Source organism: Hylobates moloch, unplaced genomic scaffold (genome assembly GCF_009828535.3).
Source record: "Hylobates moloch isolate HMO894 unplaced genomic scaffold, HMol_V3 SCAFFOLD_19, whole genome shotgun sequence".
NCBI lineage: Eukaryota > Metazoa > Chordata > Mammalia > Primates > Hylobatidae > Hylobates > Hylobates moloch.
Window position 1 is genome coordinate 44348253 of NW_026652294.1, and position 16462 is coordinate 44364714.

Genomic DNA, 16462 nt, shown 5'->3' on the forward strand with positions numbered 1-16462 from the left:
AGTGAATTCAAATTTAGACAGGATCTGGCCCGATTAAGTCATCTTCCATGTGGAGTCTCGTGAAGTAAGCAATGCCTGTAAGCCTCCATCTGCATTTCCTCAGATATTGTCACTCAGCTCACCTTGCGTGAGGAACAGACAGGAAGAAAGGTGGCCACAGTTAGCAGTGCATGAAAGACTCAATGCAGGAATTATTTGAACAGACTTAGCGTGCATTATAAAGCAGATGGGAGAATGTTGTTTCCTGAGTATTAACTCAAAGCCAGAATATTCTGAGCCTATGGGACCACTTTATTTTCTTCATGCCTGTTCCAACCCTCACACTACAATCATACACACCCCAAGTGTACAAGACCATTTTTTAAAAAAATTTTCAATTCGACTTACGAAACTTCTATGTACCACTTGTTTCTCTAGGAACTATGGCTTTGGCATTTTCCACATTTTGTGTCCCATGATTCACTTGCCACCTTCAAAAGATAAATTGCACCATGTGTTTGCCTATGTAGTCCCAGCATCAAAGCATCTATTGATAACACAGAGACGTTTAAATGAAATGAGTGTGATATCATTAAAGGGGTATTCCAAAATCTCCTATTCAAAATGGTAACTCACTGCTATCCCCATAACTTCTTATCTTTTAGTAGAGACGGATTTTCACTATATGCTGGCCAGGCTGGTCTCGAACTCCTGACCTCAGGGGATGAACCCGCCTTGGCCTCCCAAAGTGCTGAGATTACAGGCGTGAGTCACTGTGCCTGGTCGATTTTATTTTATTTTATTTTTTAACATGTTCAGGTTTCATGTCATTGCATCCCCTGGAACCTGCTGAAAGAAAAGCAGCCTGTTTGTCTCCTCGGTCTGCCACATTAACCGGGATCGGTTTTAGCGAGGGACCAGGGAATTAGGCAGCTATTCCTTTCTATCCTCCATGCTATGCTATGAAGAAGGCAGAACACTGCACTTTTTTGTCCCAGGGTCCCATAAGCATATTTCTATATTCAGAGACTCTAAATCTTAGGAGGCCACTGGGCACAAAGTGTGTCAGGCGTGCGCCACCAGTGGGATTTTCTCTTGACCAGCTGGGCTAGGCATGCACCCTAGAGCATGGTAGGTGAATAATAGCTTTAAATAGCACTTAGAAAGTTTTCCAAACAAACCTAAAAAATATACAGCAGGTAAAAATCAGTGGCACTGTCGAAATCTGAACTGTTGATCCAATTGACTCCAAATGCCCCTTGGAATTTTCTGAGTCTGATTTTTAAGCAGCTCTAACAGCTACCATCTTAGGAAACACTGTTCTTAGCTGGGTTATTTCCTCTTCCCGTTTTCATCTGGAAGTCTTTCTAAAAGCGTTTCTAGATACAAATGTGACTCTTTCAAATGTAGAGTTAATATTTCATTTTGCTTATTTGGCCCCCAAGATAAGTAACCGCAATGGTACGTGAGATTTTCTCCTTTTACTGAAACTTTGCATTGTCAAGGTTGAATCAAACTTTTGACCCCAGAATCAGAGCAAGAGGGCAGATGGTAACCAGTTCAGTCCCCAGTAGCTTATGAAAACCAGCTTCTTCTTAGGAATATTTTTGGGAGGTAGAGCATCAAAGAGGAAGTTAACTGGACTCCTGAACAAATGAGTACAATATGAAGAAAACCTCGAGAGGCATTTGGTGTTCATTAGTGGGCATTCAGTAGCTGCTTTGTCATTTTTCTTGTTTGTCATAAAAAATAAATAGAGTTTAATAGATGATCTAACCTAGCAGGTTTTGGCAACAAAGTAGACTGTGTCCCATTATGATCTTGATGTGTATAAAGTAAGATGGAACATAAAACCATTTCCAGCACACATAGGGGAGTGAGTGACATAGATTTAGTCCCTGATTGTGCAGAAATGAAAACCAGTGCTGTCTTGGATGGTGTATTAAATCATGTATTCTGTTTTATGGAGTTTGGGCTGTAAACAGCATATTTCAGAATAATTAACCCTGTCATTTTTGACTTAAAAGTTTGTTTTTAAAAATAGGAGTGTTTTATGTAGAAGGCAGAAGCTTAAGTGCCTTAATAGATTGCATGAAGGCCAAAAGAAATTCGAAGGGCAGTTCCTGTTAACTCACAGGTCAAAATTACCATCAGTTAGTAAGAATTAAGACATGCCCAGCAAACCCAGGGGAAATTCTGTGCTTGATGGGAAAGATCTGGGATTCTGACCAGGGCCTCTCGCCTGCCTGGCCAGGGCTGCGAGGTGACCTGCAGGGCTTACAGAAGTTATGCCTTCAGCATGACACATTGGATAATCATCTGCTTGTCCACAGAGCACCATCAGGAATGGATTAACCTCTGAGGCAATCTGGGGGAATCTTATCGGAGGACTGCTCAGATTTTCTGCCTGGTGGATGAAGTGTCCTGATCATAGACACCCCCAGGGGATTTTCTTTGAGATATATTTCTTGATTTGCTCTCAGATTTGTAGCTATCACTTGGTTTTCTTTGTTCTCGAAATACAGAAATACTCTCCATGCACATTAAATAACACTCTCCATGCACATTAAAGAAGCCAGTGGCATTCCTAAAGCTCTGAAGTTTTGGAAGAAATCCTCATCAAGAGATTGGGACTCAGAAAAGCCTCCTCTCCGTTGCCTCTTGTCATACATAGAGACCATCTTCTCTCTCCTGTGTATTAAAAACAAATCCAGGAAATAAATCCTAGCTGATAGAACATCGTGATGTTTCCAAATGCACTGTGTTACTGTTTATATAAATAAAAAGATCTCCAGTATCTTGCAAGAAGAGATATGTCTAGCTGGCCCCATTTCATTCATCAGATCAAAAGAGTGGGTGACGTGCTGGATGGTCACCAACTAAGTGACAAGCTTGAAAATGGGTTGCCAACATCCCTCACTTGGGGACTTGGTTGGAAAACTTCTAATGGCACTTTCCTTTCAGATTCTGTGATTCTATCCTGACTACTTTTCCACATCATAACATCAGTTAGTCTGTCACTCAAGCCCAAGCATGCATAAAATTTATTTCATCTGGTATTTATGAATATGACCAGTATTTGTCCTCTTACAAATGGTCTTTTATGAGATGGAGAAATTTTGGGGAGGAGTTTAGTAATCCAGCAAGAGAAATCAATATTTACCTAGAAGAAAAGGCATACACACAAACACTGACCAAACAGCTACATTCACCCTTCCAAAACAAAACTCAGAAAGGAAAAAAAAATCATAAAGTTCATCCAGGGCCATCCCCCAAAGTTCCCCAGGTAACTGAGAACATCCTTCATCTGACCTGTTGATTGAATAAATTTGATTGACAGAATCCCAGTATCCTTCCTTTGAGCCAGCAGTGAGAACCCTGTGTACTATGAAGGAGATCTTCATGTCAGCTATCTGATGTCTACAAAGTTTTGAATAACATTTCCTTGGCAAGAAAGGTGATCTGGCCCTACAATTTCAAAAAACTAAATTTCTTCTTTCTCATACAATCTTAACACCCTGCTTTTTAAAAATTTCTTTAATTTTTAATTTTTAGGGGTACATAGATATATACATGTATTTATGGGGTACGTGAGATATTTTAATACAGGTATACATCGTGTAATTAGCACACTTCTGTGAAATAAATATTATTGTTCCCATTTTACCAGTGAGACATTTGTGGCTTGAGAGGCAATAATTTGCCCAAGGTCTCATGGCCTGTAAAGGGACTTCTGTTAAGGCCAAAGGTCATGCACCTTCTTTCCACCACACCAGGGAAGTAGCTAAATAGTAATACATGGTTCAGGTAATCATTTTAGGGCTAGAGCTTCAAAATAATGACACTTATATCACTCAAGCTTATAAAGCATTCTGAATATTATTCAGATATTTTAATTTTATAATTGTAAATATCAAAATGGCAATTTAAAACTCAATTACCCAAAGTTTGGAAAAAAGTGACATCATGTTTTAGTATTCTTCTTTTTTTTTTTTTTTTTTTGAGGGAGTCTTGCTCTATCGTCCAGGCTGGAGTGCAGTGGTGTAATTGGCTCACTGCAAGCTCCACCTCCTGGGTTCACACCATTCTCCTGCCTCAGCCTCCCGAATAGCTGGGACTACAGGCACCTGCCACCACGCCCAGCTAATTTTTTTTTGTATTTTTAGTAGAGACAGGGTTTCACCGTGTTAGCCAGGGTGGTCTCTATCTCCTCACCTCGTGATCCGCCCGCCTTGGCCTCCCAAAGTGCTGGGATTACAGGCGTGAGCCACCGCGCCCAGTCCATGTTTTAGTATTCTATTTTATTAATATTACAATAGTAGTGATAGAAACTGGTTTTATAAAAATTGGAAAAGAAATTGAAACCATACATAGGATTAGAGAGTTAATCTTTGATCACAGTTAATCACTTTTAACTGTTGTGTATCCTTTCTGAATACTCTTATGCATAGGGCCATATGTGATGTGATGTGATGTGATGTGTGTGTGTGTGTGTGTGTGTGTGTGTGTGAAAGCTTTTTAATTTTTCACAAATGGAATCATTTACATATAAAATAGCCATACCTTGCTCTTTTCACTCAGTAATATACCTTCTGTGCCCTTTCTATACCAGCATATGTTATCCCCCTCAATATTTGCTGGGGGTGTAGGGGGTTTGAGGGACAGGGACATTAAAGGACCGCTCACAGATACTAAAATCCACAGATGTTCAAATCCCTGATATAAAAAGGCATAGTATTTTCAAATAACCTACCCACATCCTCCCATATACTCTAAATCATTTCTAGATTATTTATAATATCTAATAAAATGTAAATGCTCTGTTAATGGTTGTTATACTATATTGTTTTTATTTATGGTATTTTTATTATTGTATTGAAATTTTTTTTCCAAATATTTTCACTCTGCAGCTGGTCAAACCTGTGGATGTATTGCAGAATCTGCAGATACTGAGGTCTCACTGTATATACATCAACATCTTTCTTTTGAAAACTATGCGGTTCCGTAATTGACAGAATATTCCACCTGCTGATTCACATACAAGCTGGTTTTATTTGGTGGTTTGATTCACTGTTTTCTTACGTCAGACATTGCTGAACTCAACACATATCTGCCATTACGTGCACAGAACAAATTCCTACACATAGTTGGATTTACTGTTGGTGCATTTTGATTTTAATAGATAGGACCTCAATTAAACTCCAAATAATGTTTTACCAATAGACTCTTTCCAAAAGTGCACAAAGAGTTTCAACCCAGACACTGGCCGACGGTTTAAACTTTTACCATAGGTATTAATAGATATTTCACTTGCTGTCTAATTTGTACTTCTTTAACAATAAGTGAAGATAAATGTCTCTTTAACACTTATTAATTTTTTCATTTGATTATTTTAGATCCGTTCATTTTTTATTAAAAATTTTAAGCATCTTAGAAATATCACTCTGATGGATTTCTAAATTAAATTACATTTGTAAATTAAACCCATAGTCTATCACATGTGTTGCAAAATTTTTTTCTGGTTTCCATTTTTGTATTGGGCTTTGTTTACAATACTTTAAACTGTTTAATTGACATGTAATAAACTGCACATCTCCAGAGTGTGCAAATTGATAGCTTTTGATCTATAAATACACCCATCACCCAAACAAGACAATGAACATTTCTTTATAATTCTCCCCCTCACTCCTCCAGTATTTTCTATCACTATATATTAGTACACATTTTCTAGAACTTTATTATGAAATCATGCAGAATGTTCTCTTTTCTGTCTAGCTGCTTCTTCAGCATTCTTATTTGATATATTCATCTATTGACTGTTGATGGATATTGTTTGTTTCCACTCTTACGAATATTTGTTACAAGTTCATGCATGACCACGTGCTTTCTTTGCTCTTAGATAAGTGCCTAGGAGCAGAATGGTTGGGACGTTTAGTAGGCATATGTTTAACTTTTTAAGAAGCTTCAAACTGATTTCCAAAGTGACTGTGCCATTGTACCTTACCAACAGCAGTGTTTGAGGGAGTTCCAGTTCCTGCACTCCTTGCCACCACTTGGTATGTTCAGTCTTTCTAATTTTAGCTATTCAGATAGGTGTTTATCTCATTGTGGTTTTTGGTTGCATTTCACTAATGACTGATGATTTTAAGCACCTTTTCATGTCCTTCTTTTCTACCCATTCATCTTCATCTGGTGTTTGTTTAGATTTGTTTTTTTCATTTTCTTATGGGGTTGTTTTCTTATTATTGATTTCTAAGAGTCATTTATATATTTTGGATACAAGCACCTAGCTTGTAAGTATTTTATACTAGTCTGTAGCTTGTCTTTTTAAGAGAAGTTTTCGATTTTATAAAGTCCAATTTATTATTTTTTCTTTCATAGATCATGATTTTGTTCTTGTATCTAAGAAATCTTTGCATAAACCAAGAACACAAAATTTTTCTTCTACATTTTATTCTACAAATTTTATAACTTTAGGCTTTACATTTAAATGTGTGATCCATTTTTTAGTTTATTTTTCTATATGATGCATGGTATGGATTAGTGATAAGATTTATTTATTTTTCAGATATCGAATTGATCTAGCATTGTTTATTTGGAGACTATTCTTTTTCCAGTGAATTGTTTTTGCACCATTGTCAAAAGTCAGTTGTTTATATATGTGTGGAATTATTTCTGAATTTTTCTGTGCTGTTACATTGACCTATTTGTCTATCTTGATGGCAATACTACGTTGTGTCAATTACTTAGCTTTATAATACATATTGAAATCAAACACTGTTAGTCCTCCAGCCTTTTTCTTTTTTAAAAATGTTTTAACTATTCTAAGTTCTTTGCTTTTCCATATATATATTAGAACAAATTTGTCAAATTTTAAGGAAAAAATCCTATTGAAATTTTGCTTTGAATTGCATTGAATCTACATATCCATATGTGGAAAATTGACATCTTAACAATATTGTGTCTTTTGAGCCATGACAAGATATGTTTTTCCATTTACTTAGCTCTCTTTCATTTCTCTCAGATTTCTTTTTTAGTTTTCAGTATACAGGTCTCTCACATCTTTTCCCAGATTTATCACTAACTATTTCATGTTTTTATTCTATTGCAAATGGTAACGTTGAAATGTTCTATTCTTCATTATTAGTCCATAGAAATACAGTTGATTCGTGGGTATGAATTTTGTATTTTGAAACCTTGCCAACCTCACTTAGTAGATTTAGTAGACCTTGTGTAAATTTCATTGACTTCTCTCCATAGATGATCATTTTGCCAGCAAATAGAGTTTTTATCTGAATGCTTTTTCTCTTGCTTTACTTCATTGACTAGAACCTCTAGTATAATGTTGAACAGAAATGATGAGAGCAGAAATCCTTGTCTTCTTTCTGGCCTTAGGGGTAAAACATTTAGTTTTCACCATTATGATGCTAGCTGTAGGTTTTTCATAGATGCTGTGCTGTTCTTAGTTTTCTGACAGATTTGGCCAGAAATTGGTGTTGAATTTTGTCAGATGCTTTTACTGTATCTACTGAGATGATTATATTTTTCTTTTCTCTTATAGAGAAAAAATGATGAATCGCATTAATTGATTTTTTTGAATATTATTAAACCAACCTTGCATTTTGGAGATAAACTCACTAATGATGTATTATACATTTTATATACTGCTGAATTTGATTGGCTAAAATAATGTTTGGAATTTTTGCATACATGTTTGTGGGTGGTATTGATCTGTAGCTTTCTAATACTCACTCCAAGGAGGTCTGGATCTCAGCCTGTAGGATAGAGTGTGTGTGTGTGTGTGTGTGTGTGTGTGTGTGTGTGTGTGTGTATCAGAGGGGATGTGGGGAGCTTCCTTCCTAAGCAATCTTTCTGAGTTTTACAGGGAGTGGATGCTCCTTACATCTGCTACTATATTTTTTACCTTTCTTTTTACTTCTTACCAGCCAACTATTTCTTACTACAATGCCCAGAAATAGTTACTTATTTTTCATTTTAAATATTCATTTTCAGTTATATTGTACAATGATCAGAGAATGTATCTGTACTACATATCAGCTTTTACAATTTTATTGACTTTTTTGGGGGGGTGGTGGGTAGTCAGGAATGACTTTGTGTTGCTTTAGAAAATAGCAACCACCAGAATCTTTCTTTGCATTAGGGGCTAAAGGATAAATTATTATGTTTAAAATTTTTTCTCTAAAGAGCCAAAGAATAAACATTTTAGGTTTGTGGGCCTTATCGTCTTTATTACAACTACTCAGACCTGCCACTGTCATAGGAAAACAGCCCGATTCAATAGGAAACAAGTTAATGTGGTCATGTTCCAATAAAACTTTATTTACAAAAAACAGGCTGCTGCCCTCTGGTTTAAAAGAAAACTGTGCATAAGTTTTAACTTCTAAAGGCAGATGAGAAGGATGACCAAGTGTCTTCCTTCTTTTTTATATCATGTTTATTTACTAGATATGTTTTCTGTCTCTTTTGAAAGTACAGAGAAGCTGATGGGGGCACATTGAGAAAAAGCAAACAAAGCATTTCTGAGTAGACAGCGCTCGTTTCTTACAAATAAAGGTGCCAGGAAAACAGTCAGGCTTTATTCTCTCTATCCATTTTCCCACTAGTGAAGTGCCCCTCAAGTACTTCAGTACGGGGCTGAAGTACGAGGCCTTTGTACTAAACTTTTTTTTTTTTTTTTTGAGACGGAGTTTCGCTCTTGTTGCCCAAGCTGGAGTACAATGGTGCGACCTCGGTTTACCTCAACCTCCACCTCCCAGGTTCAAGCAATTGTCCTGCCTCAGCCTCCCGAGTAGCTGGGATTACAGGCATGCGCCACTATGACTGGCTAATTTTGCATTTTTAGTAGAGACGGGGTTTGTCCATGTTGGTCGGGCTGGTCTCGAACTCCCGATCTCAGGTGATCCACCCGCCTCGGCCTTCCAAAGTGCTGGGATTACAGGCGTGAGCCACCGCGCCCAGCCTGTGCTAAACTTTTTGATGTTGAGTTAGTACAGTGGTAAAAGCATAAACTTGGATTTGAATCCTGGCTGTAAAACACATTAACTGTGTACCCTCGGGTGAGTTTTGTGATCTCTCTGAGCCTAAGTTTCAAATATGTAAACTGAGTATAATAATGCTGACCTTGTGTGGTTGCTTTAAAGATAAAATAAGTGAACGAGATAAAGTCCTCCACACATAATAGGAACTTAAAAATATGGTTTCACTCATCTTTTAGACATACATCCACACATACTTCTTTTGCTTTTCCTTTTTTTTTTTTTGGCCAAGCTTTCTTGGGAGTAATCTGCTTGCCTTTACCAATTGTTTTTAACGAGCGGTTCTCTCTCCCACCTCACAGCAGGGCAGAACTTGTCCCAAGATGGCTTTCTGAGCTCCTTTGCCTGAAGCAAGTGTCTAAAAGTCCCATTACAATTTTATTTTTAGGATGTTTACTACGGGCCCAAGATGAGGTGATCAAAGGCAACAGGAAGAAAATTTTAAATCTCTGTAAATCTCACAAGTGACAGGGTAAAATTGTCTTTTGTGTACATTCGAACGTAGTGAAATAAACCTTATTTTTTTCTTTCATTTCAACAATATTATTTCCATTCATATGAGCCTTCTCTCAATGTTTTGTTCTAATCCTGAAAAGGAAGCTCTTGGGTTCTCCTGGGTTAGATTGAGGTATGAATGTATGTTTGAGTGTATATATGTACATATTCTATTCTATTCTATTTTATATATATGTTTGTTTCTGAGCTCATATGAGAGTAAGTTATAAACAACTTAATGCTTTACTCTGAAATGCTTCAGCATGTATCTATTAAAAAACAAGATTCTTGGCCAGGCACGGTGGCTCACGCTTATAATCCCAGCACTTTGGGAGGCTAAGGAGGGCAGATCACGAGGTCAGGAGATCGAGACCATCCTATCTAGCACAGTGAAACCCCGTCTGCACTAAAAATACAAAAAATCATCCGGGCATGGTGGCGGGCGCCTGTAGTCCCAGCTACTCGGGAGGCTGAGGCAGGAGAATGGCATGAACCAAGGAGGTGGAGCTTGTAGTGAGCCGAGATTGTGCCACTGCACTCCAGCCTGGGCGACAGAGCGAGACTCAGTCTCAAAAAAAAACAAACAACAACAACAAAAAACAAACAAAAAACAAGATTCTCGCTGAAGGCAGGCAAGGGTTATCACCTGGAGCATGCTCTCCAAAATGACTTAGCAGGATTCTTGTTGAAACTGGGGGATGGACAAGGATGGAGCCTGAAACCCAAAGTCAAAGCCCAGTTAAGAAGAGGACTTAGAGGAGCCTTACTAAAGTTTGGTCAGGGAGAGAGTCTCCATCAAAATCCACCATATTCTCCGTAACCAAAATGGAAAATGATTCTTAAGAAAGTAAACATTGGGGCCAGGCGCGGTGGCTCACGTCTGTAATCCCAGCACTTAGGGAGGCCGAGGTGGGCAGATCATGAGGTCAGGAGTTCAAGACCAGCCTGGTCAACATGGTGAAAACCCATCTCTACTAAAAATACAAGAAATCAGCCAGGTTTGGTGGCGGGCGCCTGTAATCCCAGCTACTTGGGAGGCTGAGGCAGGAGAAACTCTTGAATCCAGGAGGCGGAGGTTGCAGTGAGCCTTGATTGTGCCATTGCACTCCAGCCTGGGCAACAGAGCAAGACTCCGTCTCAAGAAAAAAAAAAAGAAGAAAAGAAAGAAAGAAAGAAAGGAAGAAAGAAAAGAAACATTGTTTTAATTCAGGCAGTTAACATTCAAAGTCCCCAAATTGTCTCAAAAAAAATCCTCTATTATTTTTATTTTCACTTTGGTAAGAGATCCTTTCTAATACTTAGCTCATGTTCTCTGCGGCATCTGGCCAGAGCTGCATACATTTATTTGCCCACAATTAAGAACAGCACTGCTTCTTGCTTGAGCCTGTTTGGTTGGAATTTTGTGGTCCTAGCTCTTTATAGTGAAAGATAAGTTAATCTGATAGAGCATAGGTCGGACTCTGGCTCCCAGTGACCTCCCTTTGCCAGATATCAGTTAGACTTTGTGATTTCTTTGTGTATGTATATTAAGATGTACCTTTTGCCGAGTACCTCAGCCCTTCCCTGGACTTGTATTTCATGAATAAGCCATCAGGTTGTTTTGGTAAAAACATCAAGGTGAGTTTTTTAAAGGATGATAACACAAAAGGGCATCCTCAGAGGTAGGGGATCAGCCTGGCTGGCTTGATGGTGGACTTCAGTTGTTGCTTTTGCCGAACTATAAAAGGAGGCACAGAGAACACGGTGTGCTGAGAAAAACGGCGACAAGGATTCCTTTTTGTTGCTGTTTCATCAGCGATTTGTGGCAAGCAAACATGAGTAATCACTTAAATTGGTGAGGCCCAAAAAGGCAATTGAGCTGACCCGGAGTCTGATTTCCTCAGGGAGGCCTTCTGGGGAGCAAAGGTCAGCGACAGAAACAACTGAAGGCTGTGGGCCTCGCAGCTTGCGGCGCTTTTCCATTCTGTATGGGTGATTTGCCAAGGTAAACTCTTCTGGATGAATGAGGCCTCTCCCCGGTCACTTTCCCTCCAACTTTGACTGGAAAAGTAATCGCAGTGTAGGTAATGGGGGCCAGGCCCCTCTAAATGAGAAGTACCTACAAATCCAAGTCCAGGCATGATCCAATGTGGCAAATCTCACAAGTATAATCCAAATGTCTGCTCATTTGCTTTTCAACTTTGGTACTGTGCTCTCACACAGCTTCCCCAGTTCTCATGAAGCAACTTCAATTTCACTTATATATTATGAAGGTTTGGAGGGCTGCAGTAAGGGAGCTCCAGCTTTGCTAGCTTCTGTCTACTCCCCCTGCAAATCTCCCAAATTTCTCGCTGTCTCTCCCCCTAAAAGAAAATCGTATGTCATTACCCAAAACAACTCAGCCTGACCCAACACCTACATTGAAATTTGTATATTGTACCAAAAAAAAAGAGCCAGATAGTAGTTAAAGTATAACTTTAAAAAAAAAAGTTTTATTCAGAAACTATTTATTGCAATAAAGGAAAAGAGACTTTCATATCTAGGCTCAACTCCAAATACAGCAAGTAAAAACTAGGGGGTTTATCGTCAAGGAGCAGGTTGGATGGATGGAAAATTGCTAGAAGGAAATGCCAGGCAGAGAAGGGGAATTCTGGCTAAACAGACTTAACATGATTCTTGCTGAAGAGCAGGCCGGGGTAATCAGATTATCACCTGGGCATTCTCCCCAAAATGACTTAGCAGGATTCTTGCTGAAACTGGGGGATGGACAAGGATGGACCATGAAGCCCAAAGTCAAAGCCCAGTTAAGAAGAGGACTTAGAGGATTCTTACTAAAGTTTGGTCAGGGAGAGAGTCTCCATCAAAATCTACCATTCACTGCGCCTGGCAAGCACAATCCTCCATTAGCTTCTGCTGGAAGGTATGCTTTATGAGGGAAATCAAGACAGATTGTGGTTTCTGTCTGCTAGAGCTTAGGATCCAGCAAGGGATCATGATTTCCATTGCACAATTAAGGAAAACACAAAGCAGAAAGAAATACGCACTACAGCTTTTATAACTTTTGTTCTGTTACATCCGTCTTCTTTTTCGTGCCAAACCAAGAAAGCAGACAACCTAACATCTTCTATGATAGAGTTAGGACCTTTGGGTTACAAGAAATGGAAACTCCAACACACCAAAGTGATTTAAGCTGGAAGGGGCTCTAAATGGCTCTGAAAGCTGGAAACTCAAGGAGGTTGAGCTAGCTGTAGGCACCACTTATTTCAGGGGTCAGGTCATGCTACCAGAATTGTATTGTTTATCTCTGGAGTTGTGTCCAGGGCCAAGTTCTAAGTGGCAGATCCCATAGCTTCAGGCTCACATGAAGTGGAGAAGAGTTGATTCTCCTATTCATCAAGTGAAAGCCTTAGAATTGTGAATTGTGGGCTCTGATTAATCTGACTTGTTCAATGCCTACCCCTGAATAAATTATTATAGTGGGGGTGGGGGACAGGGATATAGGCACAGGGGCAAAGGATGTGCTGACTGCTCTCACCAAGGTCATGTTCTATTCCTGAAGGTAGAGGAATTATCAATGGGTGAAGGTAGGATGAAGGTTTTTTCCAAAGGGAAATTGACATAAGGCAGAGTGAACAGATGCTGGGTGAGTCAGATATCTGCTACATTAAGTAGTATACAATAAATCACAGAGGGGCCGGGCGCGGTGGCTCACGCCTGTAATCCCAGCACTTTGGGAGGCCGAGGCGGGCGGATCATGAGGTCAGGAGATTGGGACCATCCTATCTAACACGGTGAAACTCCGTCTCTACTAAAAATACAAAAAATTATCCGGGCCTGTTGGCGGGCACGTGTAGTCCCAGCTACTCGGGAGGCTGAAGCTGGGGAATGGCGTGAACCAGGAGGTGGGGCTTGCAGTGAGCCGAGATCGCACCACTACACTCCAGCCCGGATGAGAGAGTGAGACTCTGTCTCAAGAAAAAAAAAAAAAAAATTACCATCTACCAGGAGTCAAAATAGAAAATAGAGAATGAAAATTTAAACATGAATCTCCAATACTACCTAAGACAGAAAGACAATACCTTTGGCAGACCTAGTCATGAAAATGCACTTGCAGTGGGCCTTTGAAAAGGATTGGCTATGTCGAACGTGAGTATTCTGGTTAATCAAAAGCTTTCTCCTAATAAATTGGTATCAGGCTTCCTAGAGTTATCTCTCCTACATCTGTCTAGACTGAACTGTTCACCAGGATTCTGACAATACTTAGAAAACTGCCTAACTAGGCCCAAATAGAAATATCCTTGAGCTTTTGCCATTTGATTTTATTTCTGAATATTGATTATTTTGAACATTGCGTCTTCTGCCTGTGTTTGTATCAGAGCTTCCAAGAAGTTCTGGGTATTTGATTATAAGTTCCTTGATGGTGTTTATAATGATTTGCTGCTTAAATATTTTGTGAACAAAACATTGTCTGGGGTTTGCATTTAGATAATGGGGGTTTCTATCGCGCCAGTATCTCCCAAAACAATCTAATGAAAACCTTTCCCTCTAAATCAAATTTGCCAGATGATTGACTGTATTATTTAAATTTAGTGTGGCTTTTGATGCATTAGGAAGGGAGCCCTGAGAAATGTAAAGTTAGGATTATTGTATCAAATTTGAAAATCCCTGTGCTGAGGAGATGCTGAATTTTTTTTATCTATTTCCATAACTGCATCTAAAAGTCATTAAGTGTGGTGACCATGGGGTGGGTTTTGCTTGGTTTTCTTCATCAATTTTGTATGTAATAGAATACATTTCAAACATATATTTTTATGGTATTGCATTTAGGAAGGAGAAACTTATTGTTTTACACGAGACCCTTTGAAAGGATGATGCCATGTTAATGATAATGGCCTTTAAAAATGTTCCGCATTCAGAAGCATTCCCATCCAAAGCTACACCCTTTAAATCATTCTCCTCACTTGCACCATCACTGCAGGAAAACAGCACATTAACCTCCATACTATTATTATCACTAGTCTCATTTTATCCCAGCACTTACTCAGAGCCAACACAGCCCAGAATGTGGAATGAGATGGACCCCTGGGCCTCATTTTCTGAGCCAGATTACAAAGCTTCCATTACCTGCTGTGTTCAGGCTCTTGTGAGTTACGAAGTTTGCAGTTGAAATTTCTAGGTCAGGTCTTAAGATTGGTGTCATGAACAGAAACACAAAACAAAGCTTGAAGGCTTCAAGACTTTTTGTGGGGTCAGGGTGCAAATAAGATTTTTGAAAGTAAGAATAGACCTAGAATGGTTGTTTTCACTAAAGAAAAAACAAACACAAGTACAAGCCTCCTCCCCCAGCCATCATACGTGTGAAAATGAAAAGGGGACATTAGAATCCAAGAAATGCATAGGTTAAGACAGTCTGTGCATAACTTACGTGGGAAAATAAAGGAAGAAAAAGAAAACCGCTAATAGGGACCCTAGATTAAATAACTACAGGAGGGACATGGCAGATGATACCAATGAGGTGTCAGCCCTCATTGAGAGGTGGGCACAACAATAGCAATAATATCCGCAGCACAACGCAAGTAGTTTCATCTGCAACGGCCATTGTGGCTGTCGGCAATCGCTATTGCCAGACATTTGTGTTATAAATTTGTGTGTATAAATATTAATACATGCAACTGGAGGGCCATCATTCTGTGGCCTCCACTTGAGAGAGGTCTCAGGCACAAGGTCTGGGAAATTAGCTTTCAGAGAAATAAAGCTTTATGAGAAAGAAAGATGAGACACTAGTGGTAATAAAACTTAAGCTCTGTGTAAGATGAGTGGCTTTTTATTTTTGGTTGTTTAAGAAACAACTGTTGTGTTCTGAATATTCACATTCCCCTAAAGTTCATATGTTGAAATCCTGACCTCCAAGAAGATGGTATTAGGAGATGGAGCCTTCGGGAGGTGATTAGGTCAGAAGGGCAGAGACCACATGATGGGATCAGGATCCCTATAAAAGAGACCTTAGAGAGACCCTCCACTCCTTCCACCACTGAGGATGCAGCGAGAAGACGCCCTCTGTGAGCAAGGAGGCAGCCCCCCATCCCCAGACACAGAAGCTGCCAGTGCCTTGATCCTGGATTTTCCAATCTCCAGACTGTAAGAACTAAGTTTCTGTTGTTTAAGCCATCAAGTCTATGGTATTTTGTTATGGCAGCCTGAACAGTCTCAGGCAGTCACTCTTTATTTTAATTGTACACATATTCAAGTTTTTTCATTAGTTGTTTTAAGGAAGGCTTTAACTTCTAAGGGAAAGAATTGGCAGATCAATAACAGAAGCAGGCTGACTATTCTGTGCTTCCCTCAATGGCCAATATAGTGACATCTAAGGAACAGAATGAAGTGGAGAAACACAGTCGACAGTGGCCATGGCATCCCCAGTGTCTCCTGAGAACACTGGGCTTTCGGGACCCAGCTGGGGGTCACAAGAGGACGTTCCTTTTCTTACGTGTAGGATTCCATGGGCGCCTATTTCCCAGCCTGTGTAAGTCTCATCCCAGTACCATCTCAGGGAAGTACTTCACCACTTTCCCTGTTTGCCAGGGCCCTCTGGGAGAAATGACCTCTTTGGTAACTACAGCAAATGCCTTACCACCCCCGTCTCTGCCTCCATCTGCTAGTGCTCTGATCAGTTGCAGAAAGTGGAAAGCACCTTCTTTCCCACCCAGGGTTTTTTGGGCACAATGGGCCTTCCCTGTCAAAATGGGCCCTTTGTATTTCACCATCACTGCCTACTCTTTTGAGGGTTATATGAGGCTATTGCTATCATGATGCTGTTGCAGAGAGTCCCAGCTGAGCCCAATTAGAATTGCATCGGTTGGCACATGTTCATATACAAGGGACTTTTGGTTTTGGCAAAAGGAGGCTGGTCCTTGGATACTACCAGAGAGATAGGAAGGAAGGAGAGGCTCAGT